The sequence below is a fragment of the Saccopteryx bilineata genome, chromosome 6, assembly GCF_036850765.1.
Source record: "Saccopteryx bilineata isolate mSacBil1 chromosome 6, mSacBil1_pri_phased_curated, whole genome shotgun sequence".
NCBI lineage: Eukaryota > Metazoa > Chordata > Mammalia > Chiroptera > Emballonuridae > Saccopteryx > Saccopteryx bilineata.
Window position 1 is genome coordinate 12,852,506 of NC_089495.1, and position 14,355 is coordinate 12,866,860.

The 14,355-nt window shown below is 47.7% G+C and overlaps 1 long non-coding RNA gene across 1 annotated transcript; it reads left to right on the plus strand.

Moving 5' to 3' along the window:
• Positions 1 to 11,169: 11,169 nt before the first annotated feature.
• LOC136309173 (uncharacterized) lies at positions 11,170 to 13,935 on the plus strand. The gene is made up of 3 exons (XR_010726250.1): positions 11,170 to 11,302; positions 11,418 to 11,519; positions 13,591 to 13,935. It is a non-coding gene; the product is annotated as an uncharacterized lncRNA (long non-coding RNA).
• The last annotated feature ends 420 nt before the right edge of the window (positions 13,936 to 14,355 follow it).

Here is a 14,355-nt window from a genome sequence, read left to right on the forward strand (position 1 = left end):
GGATGGGGTGTCGACCTGGAATGCTGAGGTCGCCGGTTCAAAACCCTGCACTTCTCTGGTCAGGGCACATATGGGAGTTGATGCTTCCTGCTCCTCCCCCCTTTCCCTCTCTCTCTCTCTCTCACTCACTCTCTCTCCTCTCTAAAATGAATAAATAAATAAAAATTAAAAAAAATAAAAAATAAATCTAAGAACTGTTGGGATCGAAGTCGCCATACATGTGGGCTCCCAAGGACATTTCCATGATCGCATGGCACCAGGTAGACCTCAGAACCTTCCTCATCAAAGCTCATGATAGAGTGAGAGTCAGGATCTGTGAAAATAGGTTCTTAAGTGGGTGTGGGTTCATGGGGGGAAATCAGATTAACCAAGAGAGAAGCGAACATTTTAGTGTCCAACTGAGTGCAGGGTGAGTCGTTTGGGGACCAGGCTACAGTTGAAGCCTGACTATTAATTTTCACAGTCAGGATCTGTGAAAATGGGTAGTTGGGGGGCCCATACCAAGAATAAACTACTAAAATATGGGTGGTGGGGGGCACACTGTACCCCACCACCACCACCACTGCAGGAAGAAGAGGTCCTTATGACAAATCATTTGGGTTTCGGTATTGGGAGAGGGACAGGAAAAGTATCCCTAATGGAGTTGCAGAGAACCAAAAATATACGGAGTCTCCGTACATGGTAGACGAGTCTCTCAACTTAACCTTTCAGTGACTCTGTGATACGCTATATTTCCTCAGTTCTAAGACAAGGGTCTTTGCCCCACACTTCGGCATCTCTAAAACAGAGCGCACCTTAAGATCAACAGCCTCTTACAATCATTGTTTGCCAAGGAGCAGTCACGATACAGCTATCCTTGCTTAACAAAGGCTAGAACATAAAAGTGTCAGCAGCAAAACTTAGAGTGACTTGAAGGAAAGTTCTAGAAATAACAGCAGAACACACTTCCAGCCATAGGCTTCCAATGACCGTGAGGAGGAGTTAGGGGAAGTAGTGAGCCGATCTGTTCAGCCACATTTCTGAAGGAGGAGGAGACAGAAGCCGGCTGACGCTACCTAACTGTGAAGCCAGCTTAAGACCCAGAACAACGGTTTTGGTTCTTCTCAATGGGTTATTTTAAGAAATGCTGCATCACGGATGTTTTTTGATAGAAATATTAAGAAACAATATCCAAAACTTGGAAAGAAGGCGCAGGCTGGGGGCATGGACTTTCAGTGTGGCACAGCTCACTTACTTGTGACATGGCACTTTGGTTTGCTGGAGATCTACGACTGGGTCAAGGTTCACAGTTTGTGCAGTTGCGTGTTAACTTAGAGGTTTTCGGCTGGTGGAAATGCCAGTAGTCTTTGTCTAACAGGAAAGTAAGCACAAAGGTATGTTTTCTCGCCCTGTGGGATCTAAACCAGTTATGATCCGGTTTTGATTCTAACCTAGCAATCTTCTTCCAACATAATTTTTTCAACGCCCATCTAACCCCCTTCCCGTGGTCCCCCTCTGAGCCAGGTCACCACCCCGCGGGCGGTGCGTGAAGCCGTGGCGTGTGTTCGTTCCACACTTGCGTGCAAATCCCCCTGAAATTTCTGGAAAGCTTACACCTCAACGACTAAAGTGGAAGCAGGATTTTAAAAAGAGTTCGATTTGGAACGTGAAGAAGTTTTAGAAATGCCTTCACCAATTCACTTTACATTTACTTCCCTGGTAGGTTCTGCAAAAGGTGATTAAGATTAAACATCTAACTAAGGGTGAGAGAGAACTTTCAGTAAGTTTGAACTAAAAATCCTAAGTGAGAAGAAATTGCTGGGTCTGAAGGAGTTGGAGAAATGCGAACCCAGCTGGAAGTCAGCTACAGTCTGAATGGGGACCCAGGAAGAAAGGATCCCAACTCTCTCCCACCCAGAGGTGTGGGCAGCTAGGGCCTGGACTTCCAAATCTCCCATGGCCATCAGTGTCATCGGCAAGGATCAGAACCGTAGCCTCTGAGGTCTGATGACTGACCTCAGAACATGAATATAAGAAGCAGGACTCGGGCTGGGTTGACATGAACAGTTTATAGGAAAAGTGTCTTTTTAAAACTGAGAAGGTTTGGATTCATATGTAAATCAAACCCATTATTAATACTATTGTATTGTATTTCAGGATAATCTGTGTTTACTTGGAAGTTAATGCACTAATAGTGACACAGATAATTTGCCCTCTTGAAAAATCTCACTAATGAGCCTTGTGATTCCAATTTAGTGATTTTGAGTTATTTACACTTCTGATTTTAAGTGTAAGGAATGAAACAGTTTTTTTTACATTTGAAGACAATATTGAGTCACTTTAGCAACTAAAACTGCCTTATATATATGCTTACCTGATTTTAAAAAGTTATATCCAAGGTTGGGGGGTTGGGAGAAAAGGGTGAAGGGATTAAGAAGTACAAACTGGTTATTACAGAATGGTCACAGGAATGGCAAGTGCAGCATAAGAAATATAGTCAATAATATTATAGTAACTATATTTGGTGATAGGTGGGTACTAGAATTATCAGGGGGATCACTTCATAAATTATATGATTGTCTAACCACTACACTGTACACCTGAAACTAATATAAAATAATACTGAATGTCAACAATAATTGAAAAAAGTTATCTAAAGTATTTTGAAAGACTTTTTACTCAGACATGTTTAAAAATATATCTGAATATAATAAATTTAAATCATAGTCTTTAAGGGAATTACATGACAATTTAATTAACCCCCTTAAATATTCTAAGTGTATTTTCCATATTTTTTTTGTATTCAGTTTTCTTTTTAACTATTGCATCTGCTGTTTGATAGACCTTCCCAAATAATAAATATGAGTGTTGAGAATGTACTTTATTAATAAATAAAATAATAAGATTTGGAAGCTGAACTTAAAAACTTAACATATAACTTCAATAAGTTGGGTATTAATTTTTAAAGCCAAATAGTCCCTGAATAAAACTGGTTTAGTCAACAACTCCGATGAAGACTGCAGCCAAGACATCAGGACAAAGCTGAGACTTGGAAGAGCAGCAATGGTAGAACAAGAAAGATCACCAAGGCGACAATGTGTCACATGGGACCAGGGCTAAGATCATCCGCACCCGCAGGGTCCCAATTACTATGGATGGATGGATGCGAAAGTTGGACTGTAAAGAAGGCTGAGGTTTTTTTTAAAAAATGGGTTCATATAAGTTATGATATTGGAGATACCCCAGAAAGATGAACCAGGGGGTTCGAGAGCAAATTAAGCCTGAAATATCACAGGAGGCAAAAATGACAAAACCGAAGCTGCCCTACTATGGGCACATCATGAGAAGACAGAGCTCTTTGAAAGAGACGCCAGGGAAATAGAAGGCAGCCGGAACAGAGGAAGGCCAACTGTGAGATGGACTGACTCCACAAAGGAAGGCCGGCCCTGGCCGGTTGGCTCAGTGGTAGAGCGTCGGCCTGGCGTGCAGAAGTCCCGGTTCGATTCCCGGCCAGGGCACACAGGAGAAGCGCCCATCTGCTTCTCCACCCCTCCCCCTCTCCTTCCTCTCTGTCTCTCTCTTCCCCTCCCGCAGCCGAGGCTCCATTGGAGCAAAGATGGCCCGGGCGCTGGGGATGGCTCCTTGGCCTCTGCCCCAGGCGCTAGAGTGGCTCTGGTCGCGGCAGAGCAACGCCCTGGAGGGGCAGAGCATCGCCCCCTGGTGGGCAGAGCGTCACCCCCTGGTGGGCGTGCCGGGTAGATCCCGGTCGGGCGCATGCGGGAGTCTGTCTGACTGTTTCTCCCCGTTTCCAGCTTCAGAAAAATACAAAAAAAAAAAAAAAAAAACCCACAAAGGAAGTCCCAGGCATGAGTCTACAGGAGCCGAGCAGGGCTGTTGCAGACATCCCTCATTCATAGGGTTGGTAGGAGTCGGGAGTCAACTCAGTGATGTGTAACACACCCAGGATCTTTTCTGCAAAAACGGACTCTTCTGCCCCTCCCCCCAATTCACACGATGTCCACATTCACACTTGAGCTGGGCAAGCCTAGAGCAAAAAGATGGACTAGCTCACAGTCACTTCACTCTCCGAACCCCCGCTGGTGCCATGAGGGGACCCTCAACAAGCTGCTGGATTCAGGATGTCTTCCTCCTCCTCTCTGCTCGTTCTTCGCTCCATTTCAGTCCTAAAAATTCAGACACTGGGTGTCAGTGTTGCTCAAAAGCACAGACCTGGTGTCGGCAGGCGTCAGGATTGAAAGAGTTTGAGTAAATCCAGGAACAGATCACCCAGAAAAACTTTCAACTATGTTCACAAGCTTTGACAGCAGAAACAAACACATTTTTATTCAGAGCTCTGAAGCTGCTGTGTACCTGACCTGGGCAAGTCTGCAGTTCTGTTAGGAGCGCGGGAAACAGCTACTTTCTAACCCCATCTGCCCTTCTGGGAGCTCCCTTTCCGTTGCAGGGGACCACTTGTTATAAAAGGGAAGATGAGAGACTTCGAAGTGCTAGTCTCCTTCACTAAGAGTAACTACGCATGCAGGGTTAAATGCAGGAACGGGGAGAGGGGTTTAAACACAGCAGAGGAAAAATGAACGATGAAAGAAATGAGTTGAACTCACAAGCTTGCGGTCTCTGGAACTGGTCCAGGCACTTGGCCCTCCCCTCCCCTCCCCTCCCCTCCCCTCCCCTCCCCTCCCCTCCCCTCCCCTCCCCTCCCCTCCCCTCCCCTCCCCTCCCCTCCCCTCCCCTCCCGCATCAGAAATGGTTCTTCCTTGCTTCTCTTCCCTTTATCTTCTCTATCCTCGAAATCAAGTGGGAATTTGAATGTGTTTGTCTGGTTGGTCGCTTATGTTAATTGTTCTCACCACAACTATCCCGTGCTTAGAACCCAGACTGCTGTCCACGGGGGTTTTCAAATTCGACTCTTTATCCTGCACTTGCCACCCTCCACCAAGTGAAAGGGGTTCCCTCAACTCTCAGCACTGCTGGGGGGCAGCGTGGTCACTTGTGGGGGTGGGAAACTCTCTGGTCATTTTTCTCTCCTCTCTTGTCTCTCTCTCCTCATCGCCACCCACTCCCTTTTTCTGTTCTCTCTTCTTTCTCTCTGTTCCTTTTTCACAAAATCTACCTATTCCATTAAAGAGTTTCTCTTTGATTAATTCTACCACTTCATTTTCTAACATTCATTCTTGACTTTCCAGGGGGTTTGTTTCCATTTTATGTGATATTTCTCATGATTGAATGAATATGAACTGGTTCGCAATTAGCCAAAGCAAAGGGGGCTTGCAGGTGTAAACTGCCCAGCTTGTCCTCGGAAGGGGCTACAGGGCTCTGTGCTCCACGGAGCGGAGTGAATGAAGACATGAGCTTGGACAGCATGTTGCCAGCTAGCAAACCTCAGGTGCCTGAGCAGCTGGGGTCATACTCCCTAGTCTTTGAAAAGATCATCCGAGAGGAGAAAGCCATTGTCCTTGGCCTGACCAAGACCCTGCTCAAACAGTTAGAAGGAGGGGACCCAGCGGCCTCCGGGCTGGTCGCAACCAGTGAAAGATCAGTTTTTGTGGATATGGTTGGGCCTCTAGTTTGAGCCTGGATTCCCAAAGGGCCTAGAACGAGGAGAGGTTGAGATGGATTCACCCTCAGCAGTGCCATTAGTACTTTGCTTCCATCCTCCACTCAGCTGCCTGGCCAGGCTTTCTTCTTCAGTTGCTCCCTCCAGTGCCAAAGAGAGGGTCTCACATTCAGGAACACTTGGTAAATATTTGGGATGGATGGATGGATGGATGGATGGATGGATGGATGGATGTTATAAATCTTCATTGAGGAAACACCAGGAATACTTATTCTGTGAAGTGAATAAACAAAAGGAAAAGCACGAGCTTGTCACTCATTGTCAACAAAGCTGAAGGCCACAATTCACAGTTCATCCCTCTTTACAGTAGTTTGAGGGGGCTGTCTGGATTTTGTTTGTTTAGTTGTTTTGGATTTTTGTGTCTCTGGCTGCAGAGGCTGAGGACACTGTGTTCCTCTCTTTATGACCACATTGTCATTACTGGGCCCTGTGCACGGCCTTTCCCTTGGTTATTTATTAGCTTTTACTGTGGCTTTTCCTTCCACTGGCAGCAGCTCACTACATGGTGAGGAATTTGTATTATTATTAGCAATATTATTGTATGTCATATAATAATACATATTAATATATTAAAAACATTCTTTTTCTTGAACTATCCAGACCTTTTTGAAACTTCAGATGGAAGTGAACATTCTTAATGTGTATAAAGAGTTCTTATACATCCACAGAGAAATAAAGATGAACAACTTCACACAAAAGTGGGAGAAATAAAGAAATGTCATTCACAATAAAAAGCAGTATAAACTGCCAAACATTGTAAGAAAGTAGTTATTCTTGCTCTTGATGAAACTAATTTAAAAGAAATGGGATGCTATATTTACCTACAAAATTAAAACAGTGCTGTAGAGAATATGAAAAAATAGAATTTACATACGCTGTAGTGAGTATTTATTTGATTTAATTATTATAGAAGGGCACTTTGGAAAAATATATATAGTCATCCCTTGCCATGTCGCGGTTCACTTTTCATGGTCTCACTGTATTGCAGATTTTTAAGTTATATATATATCTAATTTTATATCATGGATTTTTTTACTATATTGTGGGATTTTGCGGGATGTTGGTATTTTGATATACTTATTATTTTAATTATTTTTGCGGTGAAATAAGCAAAATAAGAGTGGCAAAGGTTAATAACAGTGTGGGAAAGGCTTATAAGAGTGTGGGGAGGGTTTATAAAGCCTTAAACTATATATAAATAATAAAATAAATATAAGGTCGTTACTTCGCAGATTTTCACCTGTTGCGGGGAGTTCTGGAAGCCAACCCTGTGATAGCCGAGGGGCCACTCTATAACCTTTAAAGAACAGGTGATAGATACATACATACATACAGATGCACACATAATGTGCATATCCTTTGATCCAGCAACTAAACTTTCAGGAATGTTACTTACAGTGGCTAATAAACCATAAGACTATACCTAATCTCAGTAAGTATCAGAGAAATGCAAATAAAACACAACAAGATTGCCTTTTTTTTTTAGCAAGAGAGAGGCGGAGGGTAGAGGGTGGGAACAGACATGGACAGGCAGGAAAGGAGAGAGATGAGAAGCATCAACTCATAGTTGTGGCTCCTTAGTTGTTCATTGATTGCTTTCTCATATGTGCCTTGCCTGGGGCAGGGAGGCTCCAGCTAAGCCAGTGACCCCTAGCTCAAGCCAGCGATCTTGGGCTCAAGCCAGTGACCTTGGGCTTCAGGCCAGTGATGTTAGGCTTCAGGCTAGTGACCTTTGGGCTAAGCCAGCCACCATGGGGTCATGTCTATGATCCCACACTTGTTGATATATTATAACAACACAACCATCAAAACATCACATCTGTAATCTAGTCAGCAGAAATGAGATACAAAAAAACACATGGTATATCGCTGCTCTTTGGGCCCATACATTTGAAAGTACACTTGTCAATTCTATTTCCATCTCATTGGCCAGAACTTAGTTGTGACCACATCTACATGCAAGGCAGTCTGAGAAATTCAGTCCCCATTTGGGGGCGTTTGTGTCCAGGTAGTTGTCTTGATACAATATGGGAAGAATGAATATTGGCAGACTCCTGGCACTCTCTGCCACGGGTCTACTTCAGTACGTTATTTTCTTTTCCTTATTTGTTTGCTATTCACCCTTAGTGTTCAAATCAAGTAAAGTGCCTTATGTGACACAAGCCCATGAGTGGTGGGAGATCAATAGACTACATCCCTGTGAGGCAAGCATGACACCTGATTATTTATTAAGATATAAATCTTCTTGGAAAATGGTAAGAAGAATGGAAGCATAGCTTTGCCATACTTGGATTCAATAATGGGAATCTATTGAAATGCAAAGTTTGGGAGCAGTAGACTTGATTTAAATGTGAACAGAATAAAACAAGGACCATTTACAATAATAATATTTACCATGGCACTTTTTACAACTTTCAAAATGTTTTCCACACTTTGTATGAATAATGTTATGCTTGATAATAAAAATAACCACTATTGGTAGAAAGTTGTATTAGTTTCCTATTGCTGCTGTGACAAATTACCATAAACTTAGTAAATTCAAAACAACACAAATGTATTATCGTCCAGTTCTGGATGTCAGAGTGTCAGAAATAAGTGTCACGGAACTAAAATCAAGGTGTTGGCAGGGTTGGTTCCTTCTGGAGACTCTGGGGTAGAATACGTTCCTTGCCTCTGCCAGCTTCTGAAGCCATCTGCATTCCTTGGCTTGTGGCCACATCACTTCAATCTCTGCTTCTGTGATCACATCACTTCTTTGTACTTGTTCTGATCTCCTATCTCTCTCATGTAACAATCCTTGTGATTACACCAGGCCCATCTGGATAATCTATCCATTTTAAAAGCCTTTTTTTTTTTTTTTTTTTGTATTTTTCCGAAGCAGTCAGACTTTTCAATGAGCCCGACCATGATCCACTCGGCATGTCCACCAGGGGGCGATACTCTGCCCATCTGGGGCATTGCTCCGCTGCAATCGAAACCATTCTAATGCCTGAGGCGGAGGCCACAGAGCCATCCTCAGCGCCCAGGCCAACTTTGCTCCAATGGAGCCTTGGCTGTGGGAGGGGAAGAGAGAGACAGAGAGGAAGGAGAGGGGGAAGGGTGGAGAAGCAGATGGGCGCTTCTCCTGTGTGTCCTGGCCTGGAATCAAACCTGGGACTTCCACATGCCAGGCCGACGTTCTACTGCTGAGCCAACCGGCCAGGGCCCATTTTAAGATTCTTGACATATCCAACCAGCAAAGTCTCTTTTGCCCGGTATGGTAACATTCATGGGTCCCAGAGATTAGGATGTAGACATCTTGGGGGGAGGGTGTCATTATTCAGCTTACCACAAAAGGCAAATGTATTCAAAATACCGTTCTCACTGTTTTCTATATGTCACCTCTACTCCTTACAACGTCTTGTAACCTAAGTGTGATAGCTAATATATGTGTTACTTTCAGTTGCAGATGAGGTAATTACATAACCAACAGGAGTCACCTAACCTATAAAGCATAAAGACAAAATCCAGAACTACATCTGCCCAATGAAAGGTCAGTCTCCCTTAGTAATTATTGATATCCCCATTTTACAGGTCCTAACCCACGATCATTGCCAACAGCCTTCAACAGGCCGGGGGGGCGTGAACGGCTTCATGAATTCTCTCCTCCCCCCAACCATTTCCACAATTCTTGCCATTAACCCAGATATCCGGGTCACTATGACTCATTCATCTTCACTTCGAGAGAAAAGTGTCTTTAAAATGTTGGGAACATAAACACATGCTGACACTTGAGACAGAAAATCACCTACAATGTGAAAGAAGACTTTTGCAGCATTTCTCAGTATGGGGACATACTTACAGAGCGGTGGGCCAGGCAGCATTTCTCAGTATGGGGACACACTCACAGAGCGGTGGGCCAGGCAGCATTTCTCAGTATGGGGACACACTCACAGAGCGGTGGGCCAGGCAGCATTTCTCAGTATGGGGACACACTCACAGAGCGGTGGGCCAGTTCTCTCGGGGTGCTGAGGTGTGTTCCGGGATTTCCTTGGAAAGGGCATGGCTATATTTTCTAAGCGTTTTGCAGTCATTTCTATCTTAGTCTCAAGGACGCAGCACAGTCATTAGTTAACTACAGGAGCTAGACGCCCTTTCTTCTGTAAACAATGCCGGAAGGTTCTTTCTGCTTCCTCCTCGCAGCCATGGTAACCATTGTTGGATAATCCGTGGCTGCCAGGCTCCTCAACTGGAATGAGATTTTCAAAAACCTGTGTCAACCCGGGACAGACAAGAAGAAGTCTTTTTAGCCTTACTAGACTCCTTTATAACTATGGTGTTTCAGAAGAAATGTAGACACCCTCATATGGCCTCCTTTCTACTACTTTGGAAAATATAATTCACACACAGAGACCTGTCTCTATTCTAAGAATGGATGTAGAAATAATGATTAGAGATATCGCTCAGAAAATGCTGGTTGGGCCAAGCGCTGCAAGTGGGTTAACTCAGTTGATTTTCACAGCTGCCTTGAAGTAGATACTACTCTGATTCCCATTGGTTGGATGAGGAAGTGGATGCTTAGAAAGTTAGGCCCTGTGTCAAAGCTGCGTATCAATCAGTCCAGGTGGGAGTGGGATTTGATCTAGCGCAGGTGATGCCCAGCCGTAGTCTGTGCTGTGAAACTGTCTTGCTAGTCTGCCTTGAGTGTAGTTTACACACTGGCCAGTATGTGTGTTTATTTCATTACAAACTAGCTGGCCAGGTCTAGAGATAAAAACCAAGCGTGGGTTCTTCTCTTTCTCGTAGAGTGAGCTTTTGGCAATACAGACATTCAAGAAACAAGTAAAACCAAAGCCAACTTTCTCTAACAGGGAGAAAGGGAGGACTCCCTACCAAAGAGGGAAGAAAGGGGTTGCAGTCACCCCTCCAGCCCGACATGGCCCCACAGGTTCCAACCAGTGTGTCCACAGAGGCAGCCCAGGGAGTCCCCTGGGTCCTCAAGCCCTGCCTGTTTGCTCTAGGCTGGGTGGAGACTAGCCTAGGAAGACTAGCCAGGTACTCAGGGACCTGCAATGACCTAGCATCAGTCACCTACCCATCCTTGAACACTGAACAGCTGGAGTCTAATCACAGTCAGCCATTCAAATCAATTCTGCTGCTGTCCCATGACTCTGTGAATGTGGGAACCGAAGGAGAAGAGTCTCCTCCTGAAGTCATGTTTATTTGTTCGAGGGGCTCTAGGCTGACAGCCCAAGGCCGTCTGAAGGCTCAGGAATACCAAAGCCAACACTGCCCACAACGGAAATAGTGACTCACTGACATGTGGAATGACGCCTGCAGGACCTGCAGGAGAGATGTACCTGCTCCTCCCCCACAGACAGCCACTGGAATGTGCTTAGTGAGGCCTTTTTATTTGTGCCAATCTTAAAAAAAGATTGTGGTTTTATGCGTGAATGTTGAACTTGCCTAAAGCCTATTGAGCCCTGTTTCTCCTGCTGCTCCCGCCCCCCTCACTGCCTGCTGCTCTCCTCAGCCCCACCCACAGGCTCTGGCCCGGTCCCTGCTTCTCCATCGTGCGCAGCCCGGGTTGAACCTGTTGCTTTCCGTCCTCGGGGTTCTAAGGTACAACTGAATCAGTCCTGCTTCCATGGTTTGGAAAGGGATGAGGCAGCATGCCTGAAACGGGACAGGAGCCCCACCGAGGAAGAGGTACACAGGTCAAGGAGCGGTCAGCCTGGTGTCCCTGGCCAGCGTGATGTCCCCCAGCCTCTGTATTCTCTAGCCTGCAGCAGAGTCAACAATCCCTGCCCCTCCTATTCCTCAGGGAGGACAGGAGGCCTAAGGGAAACAACAGGTGAAGAAAAAGGTGTTGAATAGTGGTCCCCACACCACGAGGAGGTACTCACTCCCCGAGGACTGCAGTCAGGTAAATGTCACACCCTTTGCCTCAGCCAGTTGCACACCAGCCCACAGGTGCTGCGCCTCTCGGCCCTGTAGGGAGATGCATCGTCCCTCAGGCCCGCCCTGCCCCTGACCTTCCCCGCAATGCCCTTCTCCCTTCCTCATGCCCCCCCCCCCATTACTTCTGTTCAAGCGCTGATCCCATAACCCATTGTCCCAGGACAGGCGCCCTCTGCAGGTGTCCCTGCCTGGGGACAACCCAGATGAGGGAATCACGGTGGGCGTTCATGATTGTTATATTAGGACACTTTGCTCTGTCCACCTCCACGTCCCCTCAACAACCGCAACAATAACAACAGAAACATTAAGTCTGTGTTTCAAACAAAACACGCAGAGTGTCCCCGGCGTAGGTGTAGACACAGCCTCCTAACTCCTTCGGGCAGAGACAGACCTTCGGGAACAGCCTTCCTCTCCACCCCAGGCTCAGGGCTCTCTCCCAGGCCACTCCCCTGCGCTTCTGCCCCGCCCCTCGGTGCTGAGCAACCCTCCGCAGAGGGCTGGGGTCCCTCCGGCTTTTCTGCCGCCTCTGCGCCCTGCCGTTTCCAGCGTAGCGGTTATTATTCGGTATCATTGATGGGTTGGCAGGTCTGTTTTTCCTACGTGACGGTGAATGCTGACACTGGTCTCATTACTCCCTGCCCACACCTGTGCAATAGTACATTCTGTCATTTAAGCCACCCGGTTGGTGGCACTTGACTAGGGCAGCCTGAGCCCACTAATACAGGTGGCAATCATGTCTTTATTTCTGTGAGTTTCGCCACTGCATCTATAATTATATAAAGTGTAGCACAGCAACGAGGACGCATTTCCCGCAAGAAAAGTCTGTTCTCTGGCAAACGGAGAGGAGACGTGGTCCTCGCACTTGAATATATCCTAATGTGATGCGAGATCCAGAGAAGGGAGAACACGGCCTGGAGCGCGCGCATGAGGCCAGGTCAGAGACGTGGAATGCCAGGCCCCTGTGGGTGCCACGCCGCCCCTAACTCAGAGGTGGTGAGCAGTGCTGGGCGGCCATGCTGGACATCTCCCAAAGCTTGAGTCTTAAACTCTAAGTAAGGCAGGGAGAGAGAGAAAGAGAGAGAGAGAGAGAGAGAGAGAGAGCGCAAATGGAGAGAACAAAGCCAACAGTGGGAGAGAGGCTGGCTGCAGTGGACCTCCGAATAACTTGGCAGATAGATAAGCCACAGCCGTACTGTGAGGGGCCTTTATAACCTTCCGAGTCTGAGAACCAATGAGTTAATTTCAATAGGGGAGTGACAATGCACGGTCAGGCTTGAGTTCTAGAAATTTCTCCCTGGCAAAGTGAGGGTAGATTAGAGCAGGGCATAGCTCACTGTCAGCATAGTCACTGCTCTGTGCCGGACATTGGAAGTTAAGGGAAACCTTTATCGGCCGTCAACTGGGGAGGGGGGAGGGTAGGCAGCACCCCCAGGCCGAGCCTCGCTTTTCCCGGGGAGGGTAGGCAGCACCCCCAGGCCAAGCCTGGCTTTTCGGGGGGAGGGTAGGCAGCACCCCCAGGCCGAGCCTGGCTTTTCGGGGGGAGGGTAGGCAGCACCCCCAGGCCGAGCCTGGCTTTTTGGGGGGAGGGTAGGTAGCACCCCCAGGCCGAGCCTGGCTTTTCGGGGGGAGGGTAGGCAGCACCCCCAGGCCGAGCCTGGCTTTTCGGGGGGAGGGTAGGCAGCACCCCCAGGCCGAGCCTGGCTTTTCGGGGGGAGGGTAGGCAGCACCCCCAGGCCGAGCCTCGCCTTTCGGGGGGAGGGTAGGCAGCACCCCCAGGCCGAGCCTGGCTTTTTGGGGGGAGGGTAGGCAGCACCCCCAGGCCGAGCCTGGCTTTTTGGGGGGAGGGTAGGCAGCACCCCCAGGCCGAGCCTGGCTTTTCGGGGGGAGGGTAGGCAGCACCCCCAGGCCGAGCCTCGCTTTTCAGGGGGAGGGCAGGCAGCACCCCCAGGCCAAGCCTCTCTGGGAAAAGCCTTGAAGGTCGTTTAATGGGCAGCAAAGTCTCCTCACCAGATGTGTTCTCCTGTTTTTAAATGCAGACACTCCCCACTCTCCTAGAATCTGCCTCTAATTCCTGGAAATTGGGGTAAAACCACCTGTTTTTCATCATTCCTCAAAACCACTAGCTCGAAGCACGCAGTTCTGCGACGTTGGGGAAAAAGCCGTAAACATCCGTGTCGTGTTGCTGTCCCCACTCATTCCCCTCTGGCGTATTAAAGCTAAAGTGTGGAAGCAAGCTTATGAGAGCCATTAGGGAGGAATGAGGCCGCCCCAGACAAACTCTCCCCAAAGGAGACCCAGAGCGGAGGAGGGGACCCCAGATCTGAGGCCATTCCCTCTGCCCTGCGATACACCTAGGGAGTCAGCTCAAAATAAAAGCCTCTATCTGGTCCTGTCATCTTAGCCGTCTTGTTTCTACCACCTCTCGGAGGACGTGTGGTTGCCCTGCACACCGTGCCGGATGAGGAAAGCAGGTTAGCACAGCTCACTGTGCCGCCCGCCTCACCCCGTCGTCGGGCTTCCACTTCCTGGAACACCGTTCCAGCCTGGCCTCGGCCGGGTGGAAGCCCCTCAGCCGGACATGGTCTCAGCCCTGCAGCTGTCTCCAGCACTCATTGGCCCCCGCAGACCCCAAACATCAGAGGTCTCATTTGCTGACCTTTAGATGGTGGGTGGGGCTGCTGTTGACTTTTGCATATTGCGGTAGGCCAGGCCGTTGTACTACTCGAGGGGTCTGACGGGTCCTCCTCTGTGGCGTTTCAGAGGCAGGGTGGGACAGCTGCAGAGCAAGCAGGGCGGCCACC